Here is a 27,474-nt window from a genome sequence, read left to right on the forward strand (position 1 = left end):
CCTTGGCCTAGATCTTTTGTAAACATGCATAACATCCCAATAATGAATGGACGTAGGAAGTGTTGTCTTCGTAGCAGAAATTTCAATACAACGCGCGCGTAACGTGGAGGTGGTGGGTTCGGTTCTCACCGTCAGCAAGTCATGTTTTTCCTCCATTTCTTATAAGCTTCTCATTCTTACGCTTCAATTAAAGACAGCAAATCGTTTCCCCTATGCTTTCCTTTTCTTCATTATCTGTTGGTTTCATACGCTGCTGACTAACAAATATGTGCGAGCGCTCTTCCAAAAACAGTGTCTAAAAAACCGGGCACGTCGGTTCCCCTTCTTTTTCCCAAATACAGGACAACCGGCTATTTTTGCTGATTGGTCTGCTTCCCGTCTATCTGGCAGTCTAGTCATGGAGCAGTTGTAGCTTTTATGTTACAGCCAGTGATGTTTCCTTGTAACAGGCCCTTCATTGTACCTAGTGCAAACAAATGTCTCCATAGCTTTTCCTTTTCCTGTTCCATAAATTCTGATATTTCTTCAACTATTCGTTTTGCGATTTTGGCTGCAGCCTGTCATTGCAGGAGAGCTTGTTTGCAACTATATATCTATAGCTCTAGACGCGTGAAGTGGCTATTCGTGCAGGTACTTTCATGACGGTTGTGGTGATCTCGTCGATTCCTATTGTCCGTGATAATTCACAGCCTATTAAGTACAAGCGTGAAATAAATGTGCCTGCTGTAAATATGTGCGTCTACGTTAGTCTGCTCGGCATTCTATACTTACTATTCGTATTCCATTCGCATTCGAAAAAGACGATATTTAGTATACTATTTACACGATCGATTATGAAAGCTTGATTTTTATTTAGCTTCAGATTGGAAGCTTACAAACACTACATGGTTCAAAAGAACACAAGCAACGTAGTTTTCCTAGCATCAAAATGCACTTAATCAACATATTAGGCCTACATTTTTTGTGCTTCTCGACGTTCCTGGTCGCAGAACGATTCCGCACAACGCGCTTCACCGCATGTTCTTAACACGGCGATGACAATTACCCGAGCTTTGTGCAGGCGAAGCACTAGAATTTTGCCTTGGATCTACAGGAAAGTGGCTGTAAAGCAAAAATCCGGTATATCTTTGAATTGGTTTGAACGCTGCGTGTTCAACCTGTGGCCAGAGACCATAGTCCATGGTCCGAAAGCCAAAGAAGAAACGGAAGCGATTTGTGCAGTCACGCGTCAACGAGCACACTCGTTGCGATATTTGCACCTTTTTTACGCAGTCGTTATGCCTTATTTACTTGCTGTGTTCTAAAATCTGAACACTAAAATTTTTTAATTTGGTTTTAGTAAATTAGCTCTCTGGCACGTATTCGCACGTCTACTAATCAAGTGTGTTTTAGGGTCATAACCGAACCCGCAGCGTTCAAACGCCTTCAAACAGATTTTGGAAATAATGAAAAAACTTTAAATTTTTTTAGCAGAATGTGAAGGCTATGATGACAAATGTGTTGTGATGCACAATCAATGTGAAGGCAGCCGTTGGTTAATCACGGTCGCGGAGCGTATGCGTCGTACAGCGAGTTTCGGCCATCCACATGTAGCTTTTGAATATTATACTTCGTTCTAGAAGGCTATTTTTCAAGCAACCTTCACACTAAGAAAAAAAAGAGTACCTCTTACTCTTTTCGGAGAGTCTGGACTCGCCACGTATACGACACACTTTGTGGGAGACACCCGAACTCTCTTTCGGCAGAGAGTCCCGAGACTATCCGTGCTCAATACAAGGTGTTTGCGTGACTCCACACACAATAGTCATGCACACTCTGTTGTAATAGTCGCCTATACCCTCTCAAAAGGGTTACAAGACTAGTGCTGAGGGAGTCCGTTAACAATTCTAAATGAGTCGAACGACTCAAGATAAAAGGGTGACATGACCACTGCTGGAGGATTCGGGCAACTATTCTTGATGAGTCTGATGACTCCAGCAGTGTGTGTCAAGTTACCCTTAGTGCGTGGTGCAGGACTCTTGTAAATAGAGTAAAATAACTAATCCATGTAAGTCGATTGACTCTCGGATGGCAGTGTCGAGCCGCTTTTCAAAATGTGTCACCAACTTTTGCTGTAAGTACACACGACTATGGCTAGTTCTCAAGATGGCTACTGTGAAAAGACAACATATAAGAAAGAACCCATAGCAAACTTGCCAAAAAGGACGTGGCAGGTTAGCAACAAAATGTTAACATTTCATCACCCTTTGTTGTCTTCTGGAAAATTCAAATGTATTAGTCAGCACAGAATCACCATGAAAGCAAGACAGTTCTCATTACTATTAAACTGGAATCAATAGCCAACCAAGCAAAACAGTCTTAAATAAACATCCAATATGTAGCCTGCAGGTGCATATGCATGACACTGCAATGCAACTCAGAACCATAATGAGACCCCAAAATATTATGTAACTCATGTACAAGTTCAATTCAGCACTGCACAGGTCTCTAATGTCAAAACATTTATAAGTTAAACCTACTTCACTGTTCTTCGAGACGTGTTTTTATTTAGAACTTACGATTTAACATTTTAAGCAAGTAAGCTACACATAACAAATAAAGAAGGCCGCACTTATGTACAAAGGAGACCCAGATAATCAAGTGCAATAAAAACAATATTCCAACTTAAATTACATAATCTATGCTTTATACTATGGTTGCTGAAAACGACTGGTTGGCAATTGATAATCCAATCTAACAGTAAGAACAGCTGTCTTACCTTATGGTACTCTTGTTGGCACTTTTCCTCCACAACTTGTGCGTGTTAGCGTCAGTTGAAAATTGATCTGAAAAATACCACATTAAAAAGTTGTGCATCAATTTTATTGTCATACAACATGCAACAGTGTATAAAAGCTTCACAACAGATAATATTACAAAAATAAATAGAGCAAAATTTATACTAATTGTTTATTTATGTTGACAAACACACTCTTCAAGCCGAAGTATAATAGCTGACAGACAATTTCGCAGATTGCAATAACCACTAATACAAAACTTGCCATAATGCAAACACGCTGACAAAATATGTAGCACAGGTAGCTGTATTTTGTTACGGCAAAGATAGCACATGAATAATGAGGACAAGGGAGGTAGCAGAACACATAAGCTATACCCAGCTGCATGCATGCAGCTGTAACAATACACATGGTGCACCGAGGTCCAAAAGAAACAAAGAGGAAAATGTGAGGAAGGCTTCTTTTACTCATCACAAGCTATCCTGTAAGAGCAGACAGATTATGCACTGGCTGTAATGTACCCTCAGCACATGCGTAAATAAGTTCCATTAGATGCCACATTTACAAATCACTCGTACAATGTTCTTGTGATCGTCCTTCTTCCGATTTTTAACTTGGAAAGCATGACTGAGTTATGTAATGCTTCCCTACACTTTCGCACATATGCAGAAAGCAGTGTTTTTATAAACACGGGAGATCATGGAAGGATGACTGACACATACTTGTTTTAATTCTTTTGTCTTGGTCTTTATGATTATCTACCACAGTAGTCTTTTGTAGAGTGAAACACATTCAGATAATAAATACACTGTGGGCAACAAAGTGTGAATACCTGTTCTTGATTTCTACCTTTCTCCAGTGTCCCACTAAGGTAAGATTGGTGCAAAAAATTGTCTTCCCAATGTATGCGTTCCCACAAAACAGGAGCAGATGATAAACCACATTAATGGTGCGTGAAATAAAACATCTGTTCTTAACTTACCACTGCCATTGCAATCTGCTGCGATTTTCTGCTTTGTTGTGTACTCTAGCACAGGTGCTACGCAGTTCACTTGGTGCCCAAAGCAACTCTCACACTATATCAGGATGTCAATTTTGTTTTTCAAATTCTAAGCGAAACTCAGGTTATGGGGGACAATTGTAAACTTATAGTTTTGCTTTGTATCTTCATAATGTTGTAGAGCAGGGTAGAAAGCAAGAACAGATATTTATAATTTGGGTTCCCATTGTGCATTGCATGGATATGTTTCAATGAATGATAAAACTACTTGGTAGATAAGAGAATTAACTTCGAAGTCTACCATATCAGTAACTGGAAATTTTATGTGTAATTGAAATTTTGTGATTCCCAGTGATGAAGAAACAGTTTTGATAATATGTGCCAAGGCAACTAAGTCACTCATGCTCACAAAGGAAACAAAATAAAAACAACAAAGATTGCAATAAGTTCCAACTTGCAATCAAAAGTGAGACACCTCACATGACTGACTTATGTATTTACTGAGCATGATTTACATCTAGCGCATAATCTGCTTGTACAAGATGACGAACAATTAGTTACTGTTGCTTTCTCTCTGGGGCATTTGGCTCTTCTGAACACATGCACATTGTGTGGCAAAGCTGCGTGGATGTAGCTGGGCACAGCTGTTATTCAGCATCAGTCTGTTCTTATGGTCCTGTACTATTATCATTGTAATTTATAATTAGCAAATAGCCTAACTATTGGGTTGATCAGCTCCATTTTAAACAAAACATACTGACAGATTTCCCTGTTCATCGTTAACAAAGTGATGGGTACATCATTTCAGATTTCAAGAAACAGCTGTGGAACAGAACAAATGCTGAAGACAGAAAATCTACAATGACCAGTACCTTCTTTATTAAATGCCATGTACTAGCTTTTTCTGCAATGAATACAATTATTACCAAAAATTGTAGCCTGAAAAAATAATTGGGAAATATTTACAAAAGTGACAGAGATTAGAACTGCATGTTAATTACATATGTCTTCTTAAACAAGATCACAATAATTGAAGTTTCATTAATTTTAGCAAAACACTGACATCCCATTATTGAAGCTAGTCAGTGCTGAAGGTATCGTTAGTTTGCAGGAGTCCTCAGACTGGCAGCTCTGAAATATTTGTCACCATACTTGGTGGAACATGCTTTGCTCTTTCGGATATTACTTTGCCAAAAAGCCTTCTGTAATCCTTGTAGGACAATTCTGTGTGGAAAAAAAATCTATTTGATCATTACTTTTTGGGTATATGTATCTCAGAACTGGTGCTAGTCTGAGTTCTTACAAAGTAGACGTTACTGAGTACTGTAATTCTAATGCCTGCCACAGCTAAAATTTATGTTAGTGAAAATTGTCGCACTGTCATGAAGCAGTTATGTTCAATAATTAGTGGCAGTCACCGGTGAAACACTCAGTACAAAACACAAATATATGGAGTCAAAATTTAAATGTCCAACAAAGTCACGTCTCAAGTCCACATTTCACAGAACTGTCTTTTTTTCTGTTAGTGTGCCAATACCAATCGCACATTCACAAACATTTTAGTATTGCACTTCTGGTAAATGCAGGAAAATTCACCGTCTTTAACAGAAGCCCTTGGGAAGACAGCCCAGATTCGCTTCGACAAGAGGACTTGCCTTAAGCTTTGCGTCGCTATGTTGTAGGTCACTGTAGCAAGGGGAACGTTTTGCTGATTGAATATTACTCGAAATATTTTTATTATTTGTACTAGAGGTTTCAAAACAGAGCCAATTGTAGAGTTCTTCATGCAGATTTCATATATTCCATTAGTTTTTGTTTAGCTGCTTCTTGAGTTATGTCCTATACAACGGCAAAATACATAGTGATATTTGCGGGCACTTTCTTGTGTATTAAATTTTCACAAAAAAGCAGTGTGCTGCAGCTAACTCAGCTCCCTGTAGACTGCCAGGTGCCGATATCTATTCAAACAGCACGTAAAGTTACTAGAAGTATGCAAGATTAGTAGGCAGGCAGGCAGGCCTGCTACTAAAATTATTGAGAATACTTCAATAATTTTTTCTCACAATAGCATGAGAATAACCTCGTGCTTTATAATTGTCCTATACAAATTAAATTTGGCATACGTACTCTTCAAGATAAGCAGAATACCAGTATCTAATTGAAATTGCAATCTAAAAATTATTTAAAGTGGCCTAATATTTTTTGCATAATTCCAGTAATTGTACAAGCTGTTTGGATAGGTATCGCCACTTTGCGGTATACACCTAGCTAAATAAGATACAGCATGAAACCATTTGCGAAACTTTTACACACAAGTGCCCATAAAAATATATTGCCACTATGTAGGACATAACTAAACACCAGCTACACAAAAACCAATGACAATTCAAATCTACATAAAACTCCCTATGAATAGCTGTACATTCAAATTTCTAGTACAAATTAAAAAAGTTGTTTCGAGGAGCATTTCCCCTTAATAAGTGGGTGTCAGTGTTTCTACCAAAGGGTTACAAAACGCCTTGAGGCATACCATAGGGAGTTTTATAAATAGCACACGCATGCATCTGTCTAAAAAGTCCCGTGCCCTGCTTGCATTCCTTAGACATTTTTCTGCATTCTGTTGTGTCACCGTTTGCATCCCTTAACACTGAGGGCGCAAAACCGAAAAACAGCCTATTAATACACTTAATTTTTAGCCTGTAAAGGGGTTGTATGCGAATGGGGGCAGCCAACTCTAGCATGAGAATAAACAAATATTTGTTCTCGCATTAATGAAACCAGTCAAAATATAATCTCGCAAATCTGGAAATTAATGCACAAAGAACCTTGCTGATTGTTACATTAGTGTCCCGAACAAGATCTTTTGATGTTTATAATTCCTAGTTTTATTCACTTTCCTCTAGTAACTGGGCTTTGACCTAGAATACTCGGTGTAGGAGACTAACCCAGGCCTGGAAGCCAATATTTAAATCTGAAATAGACATTCATCCCCCGACCACATGGCACTGCTACGTCATCAGAAGAAACATGCATCCATGGACATATAGTCTGTAAAATTATTTTTACATGATCTGTAGCGTTACTCTTGCACTAACAAATTCTGAAAATTAGGAAATACATCTGCTATTTCAAGCACTGCTGCAAACCCGTGTGTTTGAGAAATGCAATACTCAAAAGGTGTAATACAACCAATGTGTGCATGAAACTTATGCTGCCTTTGACATTCGTCAGTGTGGCAAATAAGCACTGAGAAATGCCAAGGGTATCATAGCTTTCATGTCTCAAACCTTGTATGCGAGTACCAGTAGCTTTGCAGTGAAAGAAGTCACATTATTACCAGACTTATGAGGGGAACCAATGTTTCTCTAGTTCAATAGTTTCTTTCTTGTGCTCCTATATCCTTGAGTTTTTAAAAAATAATGGGTGCTTGAAATAAGTACTCTATATTGCTCTTAAATTTATCCTGCACCAGAGCCCGTGTTATGTTACATTTCTTGAACACATTGCAGTGCTGTAGATTATCAAAGGGAGAAAAAATGCCGTAAGTTCGTATTTTAGCCTTCTGTACAACAAGAATTAATAACCTATCAATTACATCCACAAGTACGAAAGAACTACGAGAAATGGGGCTTAAAGGCAGGTATACATTAGAATAGCAGGGGCTGATGGCGAGAATTCTAAGAGAAAGGAACTATTAAAAACTAGATACTAAAGACACATATGAATTATAACAGAAATATTTACAAAGAATTTGAAGAGACAAATAGAATGTCTGTTCAAATCACTCCACCCCAACATTCATCCATGGTTCGATAAGTGATCACAGCCGGTGATGCTGTTTGGATAGATGGTAGGCGAGGCACAGCTGTGAAATAGGTAGCACATGTAGAGGGGTCACCAAAGGTTGCACGCTGGTTGCACAGCAGGTTGCCTTGATCTCCGGACTCCCTCGACCCTGATGCGTTGAGCCTGGTTATACGTCGTTCGCAAGAGGCCTGGCCCGAGTGTGCGGCATGGCTTGGGTAAAATTTCGAGGCAACCTGAAAAACACAGATTCATATATTAGCACCAAAATATTCTGTACCATAGGGCAAATCTGAAGTTTACCATCTGCACATAGCAGATGATGAAAACAGACACAAGTCACCAGACTCAAGGTATATAAATGTGCAAAAGTGGAAATGAATGTGAAGAGCTGCTTATAGGATGGAATCCTTCAATTTGTCTTTTGTGGATCAATAATAGTATCTTAACATAAAGTCAAGTGTACATGACCCTCCCTATTTGTGTAAGTAAGCTATTCCATGCCAGCTGTTCCAACCTGGCACACAACCACTTGGAATTTCTTCTTGAAAACTGAGGGCCTTTCATTATAGAACAAATCTCAATTTCACACAATACTTGAAGCAAAAAAAAATTTTTACTGCCATAAACATTATGTCAAATTTCGTGTAATGCACCAAAGTATGCATCATAAAATGGCAGCCAAAAATTTGGTTATTTCATTAAGAGGGCCAAATTTTTAACAACGAAGAGAGGCCTTACACCAAAAACTTGACTGCTTATTAGCCACTGCTCAGTTTATTATGGCTGATTAAAAATGGACAAAATGGCTTATTAACTTTATTTTCACAAAAGTGACCTACAGCAAAAGCTGCAAATTTATGCAATCCATGTGTTTAGGACTTGTGCTGTGTGCAAGAATGGTATCAGAAAGATACATTATGCAACAGTGCAGAGAGGAGGATGAACTTGGAAAAGAAGACAGTTTTGGTGTACGTTTATCGGCCTGCTTACCATTGAGGCAGCCCTAGTAAATTTATACCAAATACCATGTATGAGAGTACATTGTATTCTTTTTAAATTGGTAAAGCTTTATCAAAGTAGTTTTTGTGTTAAGCAAAAAAAAATTGTGCAAGTGGTCTCTTGCAGTTTGAAAATTTACATCGCATTTCGTCTAATACACATAATCTCTTGGCGGCTAAGACGAAATGCATGGACTTGAGCATCCCTGCACAGATAGCAGGGAGTCTAAACTGCTTCGAAGTTACGTCTTTCATTGCTGAGTGACAAGCCATTTCACTCATAAAGACGTCGCTTAATTACAGGTATTTACATGAATCTTTCTGTCGGCTGTCAGCCTACAGGCATCATCACTATGGCTGCCAACTCCCTAGTCGATGTAGTCGGGACATGGTGGCGGCAGGATGCAGTGGCAGAAGCCGCCAAAGGCTCCCAACTACCTAGTGGACGTAGTCAGGACAGGGTGGTGGGAGGACACAGGGGTAGGAGCCGCCAGAGTGTACCTGCAACAAATTTGCACAAATGTTCTTAGTCCTACCATGACATGATTTACAATAAAACTGAGCTGTCTGTGTAACATGGCTACCAATACAAATAAAGGTAAACAGTTAGGTCCTACGACACAACTAGAAGCCCAACAAAAAAGAAACGGTACTTATGTTTATGAAAATCCAAACAATGAAACAAAAAATGTGTAACCGGTTTGTGCATGGAAGCTCGGCTGAAACCTGAGCTCATACCATCAAGTGATCTGCTAGACAACTGCAAGCCTGCCACCTAAATATGTCATTGTAAATTATTTTTACATGCATTATGTTAAGCTGCATTAATACAAGTTCAAAATCTCTTAATATAAGTAAATCACCAAGCTAATTCAATTAACAAATTCCAGTGGTCGTTAATGCAACAAAGTGCAAGCTCGGAATAAAGCTGGCTAAACTGGGCAGTGAAAAATAACAATGTGGTTCTCTACATCTTGTTTTCCTGGCTTTCGCTTTAGCACTGGAATATACAAGAATTTTGACATTCCTCATATTTCACCCTGCTAATTTTTATGCCATAATGCATAATACTTCAGCAAGAGGAATAATGCTTTCTTTCAACCGTAAATAGTGATAGAACAAGAAAATTCATTGGAGCCAACGTTTTGAGAAGAAAAATCTCCTTCTCTTTGTCGAAATATTGGCTCCAGCGGTCCTTGTTCTACGGCTCTTCATCAGTTCAAGTCTCTTGTCTTCCTGTGTACCTCTGTACTTTCAATGTTATGTCAATGAAACTGTAATAACGGATCATTAGTAAATGTAGCTGATGAGGAACTTGGGCTTGCATATCCAGCTTTTCTGGACACGTACCAACTAGCGCCCCAAGCGGCCCCGGCACGAAGCTAGCGCGTTTTCAATGGAACGAGCGGGTTTTTCGCGAATAACAAAAGCTGCAGGTCGATTATTGAAAAACGCAGGCGACAGACGTGTTCTGGAAGACAATCCACACGAGCCAAATGCAGTGATCACGCTAAGGCACGTAAGAATTTTGTTCCCACAGCGGTTAAAGGTTTAGCAATGGGAGCCTATGGAAACGACGAAAATTTGTACTCGATTTTCGAGGCACGAACGGTGCCTGTAATTAACCTACGACGTCTATCGTAATACGCAGTGCAGCGTATGTAGTCCGGAGACTCAGCTTTCGATTGATGCCTATCTCGACTCTCCACACATGGTGCAACATTGTTCCCAAAAGCGTTTTTTGAAACACTGTCGTGAAAATTCACGTGGTATCTATAAAAATATGAGCGTAACACTGCGCGTAGCCACGGAAGCCGTGGCCGAGCGGTAGAATCGCGCGCACCTTTCGTCTCCCTTCGCGGTGGCCGCGGTTCGATTCCCGCTTCGCACTTTTTTTTTAAGCCGCATAGGGCCTAGTGTTATAGTCTGTCACTAGATGGCAGAAACACAAAATCCAATATTTGCTTTCGGTTCTGGTTTTGCAGCGTTGCAGTTTCTTTTTTTTTTTAGAAGCCATAGGACTTAGTTTTACAGTCTCCCAACAGATGGCAGAAACACAAAGCTCATGGTTTGCTTTCGGTTCTAGTTTTCCAGTGGTTCTCTTGAAATATTATGTTTTCTATTTTCCTTCCTAAAACATAGCAGTGTTGTGTTCATTAGTTAGGTCACCGCATTTATGAATATTTTATTCATTGGACATCATAACTAGAAGCTTGCGCATAGCTTTGTGTTATGCAAAAAAAAACACTTTAGTGCTTAGTAGCGTGGAACCTGGGAGAACAAAATGGCTATTCTTATTGCGTTCTTCTGGAAGGTCCGTTTTCACGACTTTCGCCTGTCCTTAATGGCACATACTCCGAGCGAATTAGGTCCACCTGGGCCACAATGCCACCCGGTGGCCAGTGCTATTCCTATGCAACATTCGTGCGGAACAAAGGGTCTGCTAAGCTGAGTCGCTGCCCGAACGTTAACTATTTCTAAAGATTCATTCAAATAAAAAATGCGCCAACTAGGAGAAGACGTGCAGCGTTTGGATTAATAGCTACTGTTAATGTGTTGCCTACAGCCAAGTGGTATGAATGTGTAGGTGTGCCCGTAAAAAATCCATTTGAATAAATGTCCCGTGTTGTGGCTGCCCCGGTCGCTCTACAGAGAAGCTAGCTTGGCTAGCCGTCAGTATTTAGGATCAACACATGGCGTCGCTCGTTCGGTGCAGTTGCTTTTAATGCGCAGCATTCGTTGGCGAGTACCCCAGCAATTTGGTAGCAAAATCGTGCAAAATCGTGTCTGTAACGCCAAAAAACTTGACGCATTTCCCATATGAATACATAGGTCTTCATAAAAAGGGTTGGGGTGGCCAACTTGAAATTGGAAGTGCCATCAGTATCAATTTGGGCGTGATACAGGGATGGGCCAAGCTGAATTTGGTAGTGATATGGGAGTGGCCCAACCTAAATTTGGGGTGAAATGGTAATGAGTCAAACTGAATTTGAGCCTGATATGGGGGTGGCCCAACCTAAATTTGAGGTGATATATGGGTGGGTAAGCCTAAGTTTGGGGAAATATGGGGGGTGGGTCAGTCTGGATTTGGGGATGATACGGGGGTGGGAGAACCTAAATTTGGTGGGATATGGGTAGTGGGACACCTTAACCATGGGGGTGACATGGGGCTGGGCGAAGCTGAATCGGGGGTGTAAAGGGGATGGGCTAACCTAAATGTGGGATTGATTTGCGGTGGGCCATCCTAAATTTGAGGTGATAGAGGGGTGGGCCAGGCTAAGTTTGGGGCTGATATGGGGGTGGGCCAACCTGGATTCGGGGATGATATGGGGGTGGGCCAACCTAAATTTGGGGTGACATTGGGACCGGCTAACCTGACCACGGCGGTGATGTGCGGCGGCGCCAAGCTGAATTGGGGGGTGATATATGGGTGGACTAACCTTAATTGGTGTGTGATTTGCAGTGGGCCATCATAAATTTGAGGTGATCGAGGGGTGGGCCAGCGCTAGTTTGGGGCGGATATGGGGGTGGGCCAACCTCGATTTGCAGGTGGTATTGGAGTGGGCCAACCTAAATTTGGTGGTGTTGTGGAGGCAGCACAGTTTGTATTCGGGGGTGATATGGGGTTGGTCCTACCTAAATGTGGGGGCAATCTCGAGGTCGGCCAATCTGAATTTGGGGGCGATATGGGGGTGGACAAGCCTAAATTTTGGGGTGCGCCGACTCGAAATTTGGACGTCGATTTACGGAAATTCATGCGTGCATGCACCAACTTGAAAATTAGAGGTGGCCCAATTGAAATTTGGGATTGCGATTTGAGTTTAAGAGGAAGCTTTAGCTCGGGCCCAACTCCGACGCGGCGTATTCAAATACATGTAAAACGCAAAAACGTTTTTATGAGATAACCCCTGGACCGATTTTGATGAAATTTGTTGCATTTGAAAGAGAAAGTTAAATTCTAGTGACTGTTGTAGCGGAATTTCTATTTAGGGCTTGAATTTTCTTAAAACGATTTTCAAATATTTGACCGTTTGAAAAAAATAGAAGCACGAAGTTTACAAATTCATAGTTCTGCATAAAGAATTCATATCACGGTTCTGTAAACGGCATCCATTAGACCATTCAAAGCGGACAAATTCAATATGTCATTTTACATCTTACATGAATTTGTTACGTTGGTTACGACGGTTTTGCAAAAGTTGTATTTCCCTATGATTAATTTTTTTTTATGTTCATGTGTAACATATCAATTTTGTCCGCTTTGGATGTACTACTAGATGCAATTCACAGAATTGTATTATCATATTTAGTGGTTGAGTTACAGAGTTGTAAAGTTCATAGTTTCGTTTTGTGAAAATTTTCGATATTCGGCAATTTTTAACGAAAAATTGACAACCTAACTCAAGAATTCGAAACCAACAGTCACTAGATTTTAAGTTTTTCTTTTAAATGCAACAAACCTCGTCAAATTTGGTGTAGTGGTTGCCGAAAAAAACGAATTCTCCTTATACATGTATTTAGATAGGAGCACTCGAGCTAAAGCTTCCTCTAAGGCTGGGCGAAAAGAAAATCGGGCGTGGCCGAATTTAAATTTGAGAGGGGTGGGCCAATTTAAATTTGAGGGTGTGCCAACTTGAAATTCGGGGGTGAGCCTACTTAATGTTTGGGGTGGGCCAATTGAAATTTGGGGGCCTGTTTACGAATAGTTAGACAACACCAGTGGTGTTTCTGCATCTTTCTCATCATCGCAAAGTACGTACATTAATAATTGTTAGCCAATACCCCTCAAAGTGAGCTACCACTCGAGCCTTCCCAGCCCACTGAGCTAATAATGTCACAGGAGTGCTCTCATCGTGACGACTGCGACGTTCAATGTGGAGATCCACAAGAACAAATCGCAGATAGAGCTGACCATTTTCACACCAATGTCATTGTTAACACTACTCGCGCGTGCTAGACGTAACACAAGCCTACAACGATCATAATTCAACTTTCCATTGCACGCTAGTCGACACGCTCTCAGTGCACTATTTCGCCAATCATTGGATAGAGCCTTGCTGGATGTTTTACTGTCGTGTTGCGTCGTTTTTCACGAAGGCCGTCTCCCGAAAAGAGAATACATTTTTGAGATTGACGAGGCAAGCTAGTATATAACTCATACGAAGCAAATGTATAAACGGTAATAGTGATTTTTCAAAAATCAATATAAATAAATAAGATTTCAGATGGTATTGTTTCGACCGGGCATGACAACGAGTTTTTCCCGCCTGTCACAGTGCTTTGATCGAAAACCTAATCATTTTGCTCAAACGTGTTGCCCCAATACTACATGTGTTAAATGTAGAAAAGTGCGGTGCGTGGTCACAGCTTCAAAGCCAGTCTATTTTGTGTACGGTTGTTGATATTGTAGTAATGTGGAGTTTTCTTCTTTATAAGAGCACAAAAAGAAGAATATAACAGATGGTAGCTAAGCGCGAAGTAAATTGGAAGATCTGAAACCAGCAATTATTTTTAATTTGTGGGTTGGTCTTCTCCACCGGTAGATCGCTGTCGGATAACTTCAAAGAATTTTGTTTGTGTGCAACTGCAGCAAAAACGAAAATAATACCATTTCATTGCCAGGACCTCTATGCCCTCCACACACACAAGAAGGACACCAGATAATTGGCAATATCAGTTTATAAACTGACATTGTTTTACTAGTTTCAGTGTAGCGTGGTGCCTGCGGACGGAGTATTTTCTTAGTATCAGTCCAGTGTTAGCAGTGAGCAGCAGTTCGGTCTACCATTCCCATGAGGGCATACTAGCCATTGTAGCGCTTTACTGTAGGACAAATTAAGTGCTAAAAACTTGGTGTGCCTTGTCCTTTCCGCAGGTCGTCCATCCATTCTGTTATGGTGACGATCAACGTTGTGTCCGTCAGGCCTCCTCCTCATTTTTAGCTTCACCATCGCGAGAGTGGACAGAGGAAGGAAGCTTTCTTCACAATCAGCCCCAGTGGGATTTCACCACTCGTAACTCGTAAGGATGCCACTCACATTTCACCACTCGTAAGGATGCTAAGCACATCCTTATTTTCACAATGACTAGAGTACGAAGAAAAAGTAGAGCGTTGGTCGCTATCACTACCATGAACCCATGTCAATGCAGATATAAGTACGTGCAGGGGCTGAGTATGCTAACCTCTCCGCTACCACCTGCTTCCACCACCTTAGATTTTCCAGGCATACCTGTTTCTTGTTTTCATCGCAGACGCATGCAGGGTAAACGCGGATAACTAAAAAATCTCAGTGCCCTTCCACTCTGTGGAGAAACATGACCTGCAAAGCTGTGTATGTGGGTCCCTTAATGGCGAACTGCACCTCCACCGTATGTCGGCCCCGCATTGCACTGTCTTCGGGATCGGCCCACGTATGGGGAGTGCTTAACGCCTGCTTCATCTCCGCCGCGGGTCTCCCCGGCATAGCGTTACATTCGGGATCAGCCCACATATGAGGAGCGCGGAACGCATGCTTCACCACCACTGTGGGTCGGGCCGGTATTACGCTATCTTCGGGATTTGGCTCTACACGCGGACGCGATAGTGGGGAAAGTAGCCTTTAAGAGGAAGCTTTAGCTCTGGTGGTCCTATCTAAATAAATGTAAAAGGAGAACTCCTTTTTCTCGAAAGCCACTGCATCTAATTTGACAAGCTTTGTTGCATTTAAAACAAAAACTTAAAATCTAGTGTCTGTTGGTTTCGAATTCTTGAATTAGGTCATCATTTGTTTATTCAAAATTGTCAAAAATTGCACATTTTCAGAAAACGAAACCATCAAGTTTACAACTCTCTTTCGGCAATGAAAACTGATATCAAAATTATGTACATTGGATCTAACAGCACATCTAAAGCAGACAAAATTGATATATTACGCATGAATCTAAAAAAATTTAGTGATATGGAAATACAGCTTTTCCACAACCCTTGTTCACAACGTAACGACTTCACGTAAGATATAACTCGGCATATTGGAATTGTCTAATGGATGCTGTTTACAGAACCGCGATATCAGTTCTTGATGTGGAGTTAATAATTTCTAAACTTCGTGCTTGTGTACTTTTCGCACTTTCGAATTGTTTAATATCTTTTACCAGAATTCAGGCCCTAAATAGAAATTCCGCTTCCAATAGTCACTAGAATTTACTTTTCTCTCCCGAATCCAACAAATTTCATTAAAATCGGTCCAGGGGTTATCTAAGAAAAGCGTTTCGGCGTTTTACATCTATTTGAATAGGCCGAGTCGGAGTAGGGCCCGTGTTAAAGCTTCCTCTTAACGGCATCGCTGTAAAAAAAGTATAAAAGAATAAAAGAAAACAAGAACGCTGCAGCCATCAATATCGCCGGCTCAGATTTCGTCATGATGGCACCGTCCCCATCGGCACGGCTCCGTGAGCAGCTACCAAGCTTTCACTTTCGTTATCTTCCTTCCCTCGGCGGCAGCGCATTGTCTTGATGCCAGCGACGCGCTAAATCTGCACCATCATTGCGTCATGCATCACTCCTGCGACCAAGCAAGCTTTCTGCGGCACACGTACAATGCCGCATTGACACCAAAACTTTAAACTGCTTGCTTTCGAGAAAACAGCATGAATAAAAATGGAACGCGACTATAAGGCCACGGGGAATATGTTCGCGGGGCCATACTATTGATGACAGAATCCCGAAAGGCTAGATGTGGTCAGGTTGACTTTACAGGTTTGGAAGGAATGACTGACGGTCTAGTTGCTTCATTATCACATAAAGAACAGCGCTTAAGGTTAGCGCAGTTTGTGTGTGGTTCCTCTTTTGTGTCCCGTCGTGAACTGCTGTTCTTTCTGTCGCTTTACAGATGTTCCTTTTCTGCGTCAGTTACGCCTTCCAAGAGTGTTTACTTGGAAAATTTTTGTTCGCATGGCTCTTACAGAAGCATGTTTAGTCGAAAGTTTTTCGATTGGCTGCATAATCTCGTGGACGGGCTCCAAACTGCTCACTTTCTTTAGCCACGTAAGAACCATTACTGAAAATTTAATTAACGTAGCTTTGTTAATTACGCAAACAACTTCTCAACTTACTCCGCATCTAGAGATTACCAATCTGAACACTCGAATGATAAAATGATGTTAACATTGTTTGTATCATTTCAATAGTTTTGTTTCGTGCAGTTAAAAGCAGCCGGCATATTGATGGTGTTGTAGACATCTTATAAAGTAACTGTGAAAGCTTGGACAGGTTATCTTGACACAAATCAACTTCATGAGCTTAAGCGCATGTGTCAAACCTTGCACGACTGCCTTTACAGCCGATTCTCATATATTATACAAGACGCACCTCAGCGTTACGGTACATCCCACAAGGTGTGCGAGAACATTGTGCGCGCTCCCGATTAGGTTCCTGAGTGTTGGTGGCATCAGGCTCGGTTTCCTGGCATCATATGGAATAAAAACTGCTGCCTGGAGGAAAGCATAGGGTACATTTTCAGTACTTTGTAACATATGAATCAGCACGGATGTGTACGTTAGAACGAAAAGTACTGAAATATTAAGATGAGGATTTCGCTGGATGTATTTTAGCTGTGTAATGATAAGATCTAAAGAAAAAATACTGTGATTTTGTGACAATTAATGCTGACATGAAATATGAGCTCCGACACAGTACCCGTGGTGGAACTGGCCCCTGAACTATTGGGATACATTGAACCACGATACGCTGGTTTGATAGTTCGCGCTTGAATTTCCTGTATGTCAGTGCCGCTGTGCAGTGTTGGAGGCCCTTTTTAAACGACAAGCACTATTTTTCAGCTAATATTGAAAGCAACTGTATTCTTTTTTTATGGGGGAGGCTTTTTTTAGCGTCTAACCACAGTTCCAGAGTTATCAGTTAGCTCAAGATGTGCCTGCATGTGTTTCTAACATCCAGTATGTTGTCACGGATTCAATAGCGAAAGAGCGTTATCTTATCAGATTGCGCGCGTGAAGCGAATACGGGCCTACATTCGCCGTCACATTTGAGGACCCGAGATTGCGCTGTAATGTACGACCATTTCAGTCTGACGAACTGACGCCTTGATCCGTAGATCGGAATCAGAGCAAGCACTTTGCGCGCAGCCATCGTTGCGCTTTGAGCGTTTTCTTTTCCCGCGCAAGCTCACCTTATAATGACTTATATTCGTGACTCACTCTTTGGAAGTGTTTTGTTCTTGACATCCCTACAATGTGAGAGTATAGAGGCGCTCCTTCTTCATTGAGTGAATACTTGGAAACGGACACGGCCTTTTCTTGCGTCTGCGTTTACACACTTCCCGCATCAATTTATTTTTTATGCCCTAATTTAGGAGGCTGTAGAACACAGCAACCTTTTATTAACAGGTCGTTTTAATAACACAGAAAATATGAATGCTTATTAGTCGGCTTTCACCTAATGGTAAGGAATTTCAATAAAGATATCTTTATGGTAATTAAAAGCCTATCCTCTTGACAACGTTTAATCTGAGTTCCTCTTTGCAAGCTGATACAGACTTGCAGGTGGTTCGTATCGGGGCCCTCAACACATGTCTAACCGTCAAACAAAGAGTTATTCCGAATGCTTAATTTCAGGAAGGCGTGTTACTCTCCTGTCTTTCATTCCCGTTCGCAAACACGCATAAGACGAAAGTGCTGCATGAAGAGTGTCGTTAGTCAAGACCAACGAGCTAGCGTAACTCACCTCGCTTCTATCGCTGTCATTTAGGATTATATACGAAATATATATATTTTATATTGACGCATCACGAATCCAAAAAGAGCTGTCCGTGACCAGCCCAGCTAGGTTTCTTTCATTTCGTACTTCGTAGTAGCGGCTAATAGTAGCTCACGAAGCAGAGCACTGAGTGTGGATATTGCAGAGAAAGTGTTCTATATACTGTCTCGTCACCCACCGAAAATTGCCCGCCGTGCTACTGGCCATTCCTAGAAAATTGTATATGTGACGCCCAGTCATTTGCAACACCGCAACTTTGTTTCGCGATTGGAGAGTCCAGGTGAGAGACAGGGTGGTTATGTAGATAAAGACACGCTATTTTTTGCAGTAACAGATGAAAGCATGAATGAATGCCTTCATTTATTGAGAAAAAATAAGACCAAACATCAGTGGAAGCACGTCTCAGCAGATTGGGAAAGAAGCGGGGGACAAAGAGGAAAAGCTGGAGGCCGGGTGGTAGGCGAAGTCGCAGTTTAGGGGCGAGAGAATATAAGCAAGAGTTGGTGAAACCAGTTGAATTCTAGTGTAGATCTGTGATGTGGCGAGTAAATGATTGGAGTCACCGCCAAGCGTCCGTCATTTGCGGTAGTATAAGCACCCGCCGTTCTTGGTAACAAACGTTTACTGAAAACCAATCTTCGCAATTAATTATTCATCAGCCATACCTCGCCACGTATTTCTTAGTGGCAGGGTCAGTGGATTTCAACTACGCTGTCACGACAAGTTACGACTATAACGTGGCGCTTGCGGTTACGGTTGCCATACTCGTGACTCTTACTATTGTGCGAATACTATAAACATGGGTTTACTACACAAGTTAGTGAACAGACATTTTAGAACCGCGTTTCTCACCTTACATACGCGCAGCGCAATCACCATTGCAGCATGTTACGGTGCGCGTCCCTTCAAGACAGAGACAAAAATAAAAGAACGCGTTAGAAGACAGGGTACCGACTTGGGCCTCGTGCCAAACATATCCAAGCCAACAATATTTATTTGATTTCAATACCCTGAAGGCCCAATGCGGGCGTTACGTAGGGGGGGATTCATCAAAGAAACTTAACAATATACAACACAGAATATAAATGGCTGAAGACAGGAATAAACAAGTTAATAAGCCAGGTACAAGTTGACAGGGGAAGAAGTGGCTAGGAACAGGTGCTGAAAAAATGCACATGTAGCAAATCCCACAAAACAAAACAAAAATCGCACCTTCAGAAGTTACAAAACATGCCATCTAACATTCCACGGAACGTTACGGCCCACACGCACACACTGCAAAAAAAACGAAAAAAAAAACGCTCATCATTGTACAGTGGAATGTTCTAAGTATGGGGGGGGGGTACCAAAGAGCTGTTTGAAATGATGATGGTCCAGCGATAGCCGCAATGCTAGAAGGAAGCGAATCCCACTCTTCAATAGCCAGGACAAGAGGTGAGTATTTGTGTCGGTCTGTCCGAGCGAAAATGGGTTTAGTCTTCTTCATGTGATCTAGACGAGCCGGTGTGTGCGGCACCGGGAGAAGATGTGAACTTGCGAATGGTGTGTTGCTGTGGTAGAGAGTATGGAAAAAAGATAAACGGCTGAGTTTTCTGCGCATGACCAGAGGCGGGAGACGGAGCGATATTTTCAGCACCATTACACTTTGATACCGAGAGTAACGGAAAAGGATGAATCGAGCAGCTTTGTTTTGTATAGATTTCAACATGTTAACAAGATAGATAAAATGAGGGTTTCAGATCACGGGTGCGTATTCTATCACAGGCTTGATTAGCGCGTTGTATGCGTGTAGTTTTGTATCCTGGTTGGCTTGGCGTAGTCGGCGTTTAAGAAGACAAAGTTTTTTTAAGTCTTTCGTAGTAATCAGTTCAATATGAGTGCTCCACGATAAATAAGAGCTAAAATTTACACCGAGGTATTTTACCGCCGCTGAAGTTTCAATGATAGTATTATTAACTGTGTGGGCATTAGGAATCGTCTTAGCAGCGGAAGTAAACTTGAGATGTATAGTTGTGTCTGCGTTAATTACCATCTGCCCTACCGCACCAATGAGTTAGCTCATCAAGATCAGTCTGGAGAGCAATGATGTTAACAATCATGCCGTCATTTCTATGCAAAGAGGTTATGTATTTAAACTTCTCGAGTGACAGTCCAATCGGCCACCTACGGGAGCGCTTGAAGCCGCCGGTAGCCATATTGTTAGAGGAAAAGGAGCACGGCTACAGTACGTGGCTGCAAGCACGCGCGACGCAACTGTGCTTGCAGTTCTGCGATGAAAAATCAAATGAGACCCTTTTAGGAAGTATATCAGTCCGGCATTGTGTGTCGCTGTTGTAAAAAAAAAAAGAATGTCATGATGGTGGGTGCCTTGTGTTCTGTGTACAATGTGTTGCGAGAACTGAAAAACAGTCGTTTCCTGTTTTCTTCATTCAGTAACCTGCCGCGTGCATCGGCACTGTGATGCCCTTTCGTCGATACGTGGTGCCGGGCCGTATTGACAAAACATGACCTTGAAATACAGTATCCTTATGCCATTTCTTAAACAAATCACTATTTGTGTTAATGAGCATTTTTGCTTTAAACCTTGAAAACAAGAAAAATAGTCAACGATAGGTCTCATTTTTGTCTGGCGTTTCAGTTCTAGCTGAAAAGAGTTGGTGAAAGCAAATTTACATTAAAGCTAAGGCGACCCACAATCTGCACGATGCCGCAAGCCTACATGCGATCCAATGAAGGTCCCCTGCCAAAGTTAAAGTCATGCGTCACTGGCGGCTCAAGCAATCTTTACTTCTTTTTTTCGTTTCTGCATCCGTTCTTCCTGCGTCTGCGGCAAAAACGAGAAGTGGGAAGGCAGATAAACGGAAATTGGTGGAGGCAGGTGGTAGCGTAATGGTTAGAGTGCCCATCTCCCAAATGCAAGATGCTGCATTTGGGAGATGGGCTCGAATCCCGGTGGTTTGTTTGGGAAGACAGCTTTCTGTGCACTCTGGTGACTGCGACGCTCAGAATTAGGCGGCAGCCTGACGACAACGGTCGCCGTCAACGCAACAGAATAAGCGGGCGTGCAAGGTCCCACTTAAAGCGGAAGTACATTCAGCGGAGATACGCTATACTCTTGTCGGGAAAAAAAAAAGTGATGAGTAACGAGCGGTGTTGTTGAGCGAAGCTGTAGACCGATAATGTCACCATAGACATGACCACGCTCCAATCCCGGTGCTCAGCGGAAATATACGTCGACAGCATGTCAACTAGCGTGTTATAGATACTTCATTAGGGTCGTTGCGTGTTTGTGTTGTGTCTAGCAGGAGCGAGTAGTGTAAGAGATGACACTGGAGGGAAGGCGGTGAGCGAAGTCCGCGAAAAGTAATTGAGGATAGCCGTATTGAACGTCGACGCCGTGTTGAAGAAAGCCTGCGACTTCAGTTGCTCAGCCGACAGAAAGGCTTGAGTGGTAGCATACCGCTGGGCGTATTTGGTAACCACAGCGATAGACACACACTTTGCGGAAGTAAACAGAGGAAAGGGACGTAGTGAGTTGGCCGCCCTTTTCAAGCTCTGCTTGAAAAATGCATGTGGCGAAGTATGACGCACCAAATAGTATATGCCAACCCAAATGAATCAGCGCGGTCATACTTGCGCGACATGCCATGGTGGCCTGCCACCAGGACATCATGAAGTTGCAGCGATTACAGTTTTCATTGGGTACTTGAGAATAAAAACGAGCACATCAGAGAGGTCTGAGGGATGTTTCTACGGTATAAGAACACATCGCTCTCGCCCCTCCCCCCCCCAAGTAACTAAATCACGAATATAAGCTTACGAATAGGGGCATCATAAGATCGAGCACTAGGGCGCTTGTTGATCTTGTTCAGGATGACGTCAGCGTTTCATTCAGCGTTTATTTCTGAGAAAATGAGTTGGAGTTACGTTTATTTGCATCACAATGGTGGGCGTAATCAGGCAAACATTGACAGCATTTCATTAGAGGGTGCCTGACTACTCTGTGGAGATTACGTTTAACAATGACAACAAACACAGAAAGCTTTGCTTACATCGATTCGCACATACGTGGGATCCGCATAATTTTGTGACTATCAATTTAGGTTCCTCAGAATGGCGCTCATTAACGCAACATTTCCATCCACAGTGAGCATAAGCGGCTGTCGTATCCACAGTAGAATTGATTTAAATGGCTTTAATCCCATGGACTTATCTTCGCCAACTTCCGTGGGAATGGAGTCGTCAAAATGGAATACAGGTGACAGGGAAATCAGGAGGTTGAGGAACGGCACGAAGGCGGAAGCTTGCGCATGACCTCAGGGATATAAAATGACTTTTTGAGCAGCTTGGCCAGGGGGCCATGCAATGGTTTCCACGTCTATTAAAAATCCTCCAAAATATTAAGAGGCCGACGAAAATGCGGGCATTTTGGGAAAGGTGAAACCGCTGGAAATTTCACGACAGCCTTAGCCTAAATATTGTCACGTGGTCGTGACGTTGAATAACACAGTAGCAGTACTGTGAACGACAAAACTAACTTTTATTGGGCGAACCTGTGCCCACAAAACAGGCTACACTTATAGCACAACGATAGCGGCGAACACGCTCGGCGATCGTCGAAAATATGATCAGCGGGTCAAGCGCGTCGGCTTCTTTAGAGCAGTCATCGAATGTTTCAGACTAATCGTTCGGACCCGCGTGCCTTCCACAAAGTTCTGCACCATTCGCGTCAGGTGATGAAATCAGATAACATAACGTTCGGCGACAACAGACAGCGGATAGAAGCATCGATAACGTTCCAGAAACTTCGGATACATATACAGGCGCGTCCCACGCTGTGCGATTACGTTTTTTAGGCTGCGAAACGTGGTTGCCCGATAAAGATAAGTATACGTGTCAATATAAAAGATGACTTAACATAAGAAACCATAACGTTGACAGGGTGGCCAAATTCTGGCACAAATAAATCGGCTGTTGAAGCAGTTAAGCTGAAACGCAAAAGTGCGAAATAAGGCGAGAATGTCGGCAAGTGTTAAAAAAAGGTCAAGTAGGTCCTGTGGCCGACGCCAGCGCTCGGCAGCTGTCAAACGACTGCACGTATTAGCGAGATACCTGGTCGTCAGTAATTACAGTATGATTCGGCTCTGAAATATTGGACGCGGACTCCATCACATTGAATACAGTGCATTCTACGGTGTCATTCTTGGACAGATGGTACCCATTCTCCAGCAATGAGGATGGGAACAAATTGTCCCACGGGCCGGCCGTCACCTTCCTCCTACTGCCAACATTCGTTTCCCTCCGTAGTTGCTTAGCTTTTATTGGGTTCGGCTGCTAATCACGAGGTCTCGGGATCGAATCCCATCCACGGCAGCCGTATTTCAATGGGTGTGAAATACGAAAACCCGCGTACTTAGGGTTAGGCGCACGTTAAAAATCCCAAGTGGTCTAAATTATTCCCGAATCCTCCACTACGGCGTGCCTCATAATGAAATCGTGGTTTTGGCAAGTAAAACCTCATAATACGTTATGTAACATTCGTTGAGGATGTCCTGGGCAGTCGCACAACTCTTGAATTTGAATACAATTAAGTGTCAGGAGTTGCGCGTGAGGTCCTTGAATATGTCATCATCATCAGCAGCAGCAGCAGCATGATCATCATCAGCCTGGTTACGCCCACTGCAGGGCAAAGACCTCTCCCATACTTCTCCAACAACCCCGGTCACCTACTAATTGTGGCCATGTCATCCCTGCAAACTTCTTAATCTCATCCGCCCACCTAACTTTCTGCCTCCCCCTGCTACACTTCCCTTCCCTTGGAATCCAGTCTGTGTATAATAGCTGTGTCTTACCAGTACTCACCTACGGGGGCAGAAACTTGGAGGCTTACGAAAAGGATTCTACTTAAATTATGGACGAGGCAACGAGCTATTGAAAGAAGAATGATGGGTGTAACGTTAAGGGATAAGAAAAGAGCAGATTGGGTGAGGGAACAAACGCGAGTTAATGACATCTTAGTTGAAATCAAGAAAAAGAAATTGGCATGGGCAGGACATGTAATGAGGAGGGAAGATAACCGATGGTCATTAAGGGTTGAATATGTGGATAGCCTTTATGGCGTTCGATAGCTGCTAGTCTACATTGCGGCTATATAATAAAGGTGGAACGGCAACATGGTAGAAAATGTGGAGAACATACAAATTCCGCATATATTATTCCACAATAATTTTAAATAGCGTTCTTGCTTCACACACGTGGATAGCCGCCATAGGAGACTACTTTGGAAACTAACTGCAAGTACTGTATATGTCGTACCCAAGGGTGTACCTGGCCTGGTGGCCAGTAAATGTGACGTAATATTGCGAGCAGCTTCGGCCATAGCATGCTAACGGATGACGACACAGACTGAAGTGACTAGCGCAATAGTGGACAATAGAGAGACGCTACAAGGACAAGCGCCCAGTTGGAAGTTTGCGCTTATCCTTGTCGCCTCTTTAGTGTCCCGTGTCCACTCTTGCGCTAGTCACTTTAGCATGGAATACCAACTAGCCCCCTCTCACACCCTGCGACGACACAGGGACAGTTTGCTCAACTCTTGTTTCGTGACTTTTGTGTCAAGGTGAAAAACCGACATATCCATGTATATGTCCTGATACTTAAGCACATCTAGATTTGCAGCTGCGTCGATAGCCCATGAGTGCGCATTGCAAAGTCGCTAGTGAAATAATTGTGTGCACCTTAATGAATTCGATAAGGGAAAATCAAAATCCATCCACGACGGCGTCTCTAGTAGGCGCGGTGCGATGTTCGGACGTTAACAATGTATGCCGATTGAAGAAAGGCTGCCCCGAAGTGCTTCTGACGGTTAGGCTATCTTCTTTACTCCGTAGAATGAAAAAAAGAAAAAGAAAAGGAAAAGAGAAAAAAATAAGAACCGAATCAAAAGCCCAGAATCAACAATTGCTCGTCGCGAGTAAACGCTGGATGACGAGCAATTTCCAGGCGACGAGCGAATACGCTTGATCAAGAACACTGATAACGCTGGCGGGACAAGCATTGTGGCGAAGTTCAATGCACAGGGATAGCTTTTACTTTTTTATTTTTGTTTGGTTGACGTCATCACGCGTCACCGCGGGAAGTTTGAAAAGTTTAAGGTGAGTACGCCACGTGGTGGCATTCCCGCGAACTAAACCCTCGTGTCCAGAAAAGCTGGATACGTTGGTAGATAACGACAGAGTAACTGCACAACATAAAGATACGGACAAAGGAGGCTTGTGTGTGTTGTCTCCTCCAGCCATGTCTCCCCTTTGGGTGATTACTCTGTCTCAATGTAAAACTGTTACCCTTTGCACAATAATAGTAAAATGCATAAAGACAGGAAAGTGGACACAAAAATTACAACAAATAGCATCATATGCTAATGAGATATGCAAAAGTGCCTGCTACGATTTGTCTCACCCATAACGTGCTGGTAAGATGGCGACTTCTGGCTGTTGCCATTTCTTGAATACCTAAAATAAAATACATTTCAAAATTATAAAAATACACAGGACAACAGCAGTAGCCGAGGACATAATGCATTGTTTAGTACAAGAAGGTAAACTAATCTCCGATACACGGCAGACGAAATTTCCTTTATTAAGTTAGTAGAAAAATACAACACACTTCATTTCATTCAATACTGTTAGCGTTTCTTGCTACAAGAAAACAGGTATTTCTGCATGGAAGCAGCAAAATAATAAATGGCCTTCTACTTTTACAAAATATGTTGCAGCGACTAAGCCAACTACAGCTGTATATACATAAAATTGTTGTATGCACATTACAATAGCCAAGACAGGATAAACTTGGGTTCATATGCAGCTCACTGGAAGGTACAACTTTGCAATCAACTCATTTCTGCTGGGCAAATATACGCACTAACATAAAACTACTCATAAAAGGACCTTTTTTTTCATAAACCACCGGACTCAATATAAAAAATCCAGTAGCAATAGTACAATTTTACCACATAACGCAGCCAGGTTTTGTAAGCGTAGTAGGATTTACTATATAAATGTTGCAGCATATTCATGCTTTTAAATTTTTACAACCGTGAAAATAAACATTACGTAAAAATAATACATTATATATAGGCTTAGATTGTGAGCTAATGTGTTTTCTACTTACAGCCAAATGCACAAAAAGTTTGTTCTCTTTCAGCGCTTTGAAAGCGCTGTGTGTGTTCGCTTGTGCATGCAGCCGCTTAACCGCTCTTAAAATATCTGTGCTGCCACATCGCCTGACACTGCCATACAGCGTTGTAGCGCTTTTATTATTCGCGGCAATATACCTAAAGCGCTAGTAAATCTTCAGAATGCACAAGCTGCCCTTTCGATTACCTGTCTTCGCCATGCGAAAGTCACACTGGTGCTAGTATTGTATCTACACTTCAAGTTACGCAGTACTTGATATTCTACGGATTTTTCGATGCGACAGGCCACTCGTCACTAGAGTTGTTAAGAACGGTGCTTATCCTGAGGCTTCCGTCTGCCAGTAGTATTTCCGCATACATACGCGCACGCATGCCTAAGAAACGTCTGTGAACTGCCAAGAGAAACATGGCGCAAAATGTAGCCGTACCGGAAGGGCCGAGTACGCGCCGTTTGTAAACTCGGAACAAAAGCTGATATGCTTACCTGAGACGTTAAGAGAAATACGGCACAGGTCACTCCTCGCTGGTAGTCGTTCGTATGCATCTGGTCGTCTCTGTCCGTTGCGATCTCCCATATCACAATGAAAGATGCAGTGCAAACCGCAGCACTTCGGGCGCTTATCGGCGATACGCTGCTGCTGGCGGCGGTCCCCTCGTCGCAATCACACAGCACGGACAGAAGCTCCCACCGTAACTTGCCGCAATGCTTGGTTGCAGTCGCCCTTAACGCGGCGACCACTCAACGACAACGTACTCGCGCGTGATGCAGCACAAGTTCAAAATGGCGTCATGCTATTGACGGCTTCGGCTTTGGATCATTTTGTATCTGCACAACTGGGCAAAACAGTTGCGCTAGTTTCGGTTTTGTTTCCTTGCGTTGAAATAAAAACTGTTTTGCTCACTGATAATTTTACGTCACTTAAGTAATGTTTACGAATGAAACA

At 42.4% G+C, this 27,474-nt stretch overlaps 1 long non-coding RNA gene across 1 annotated transcript; it reads right to left on the reverse strand.

The window, feature by feature from the left end:
- Positions 1-2,984: 2,984 nt before the first annotated feature.
- Positions 2,985-27,234, reverse strand: LOC139050459 (uncharacterized). The gene is made up of 4 exons (XR_011508888.1): positions 27,015-27,234; positions 25,795-25,847; positions 8,894-9,083; positions 2,985-7,817 (listed from the first exon to the last, which is right to left on the reverse strand). It is a non-coding gene; the product is annotated as an uncharacterized lncRNA (long non-coding RNA).
- Between the last annotated feature and the right edge of the window lie 240 nt (positions 27,235-27,474).

This window comes from Dermacentor albipictus, chromosome 10, assembly GCF_038994185.2.
Source record: "Dermacentor albipictus isolate Rhodes 1998 colony chromosome 10, USDA_Dalb.pri_finalv2, whole genome shotgun sequence".
Lineage (NCBI taxonomy): Eukaryota > Metazoa > Arthropoda > Arachnida > Ixodida > Ixodidae > Dermacentor > Dermacentor albipictus.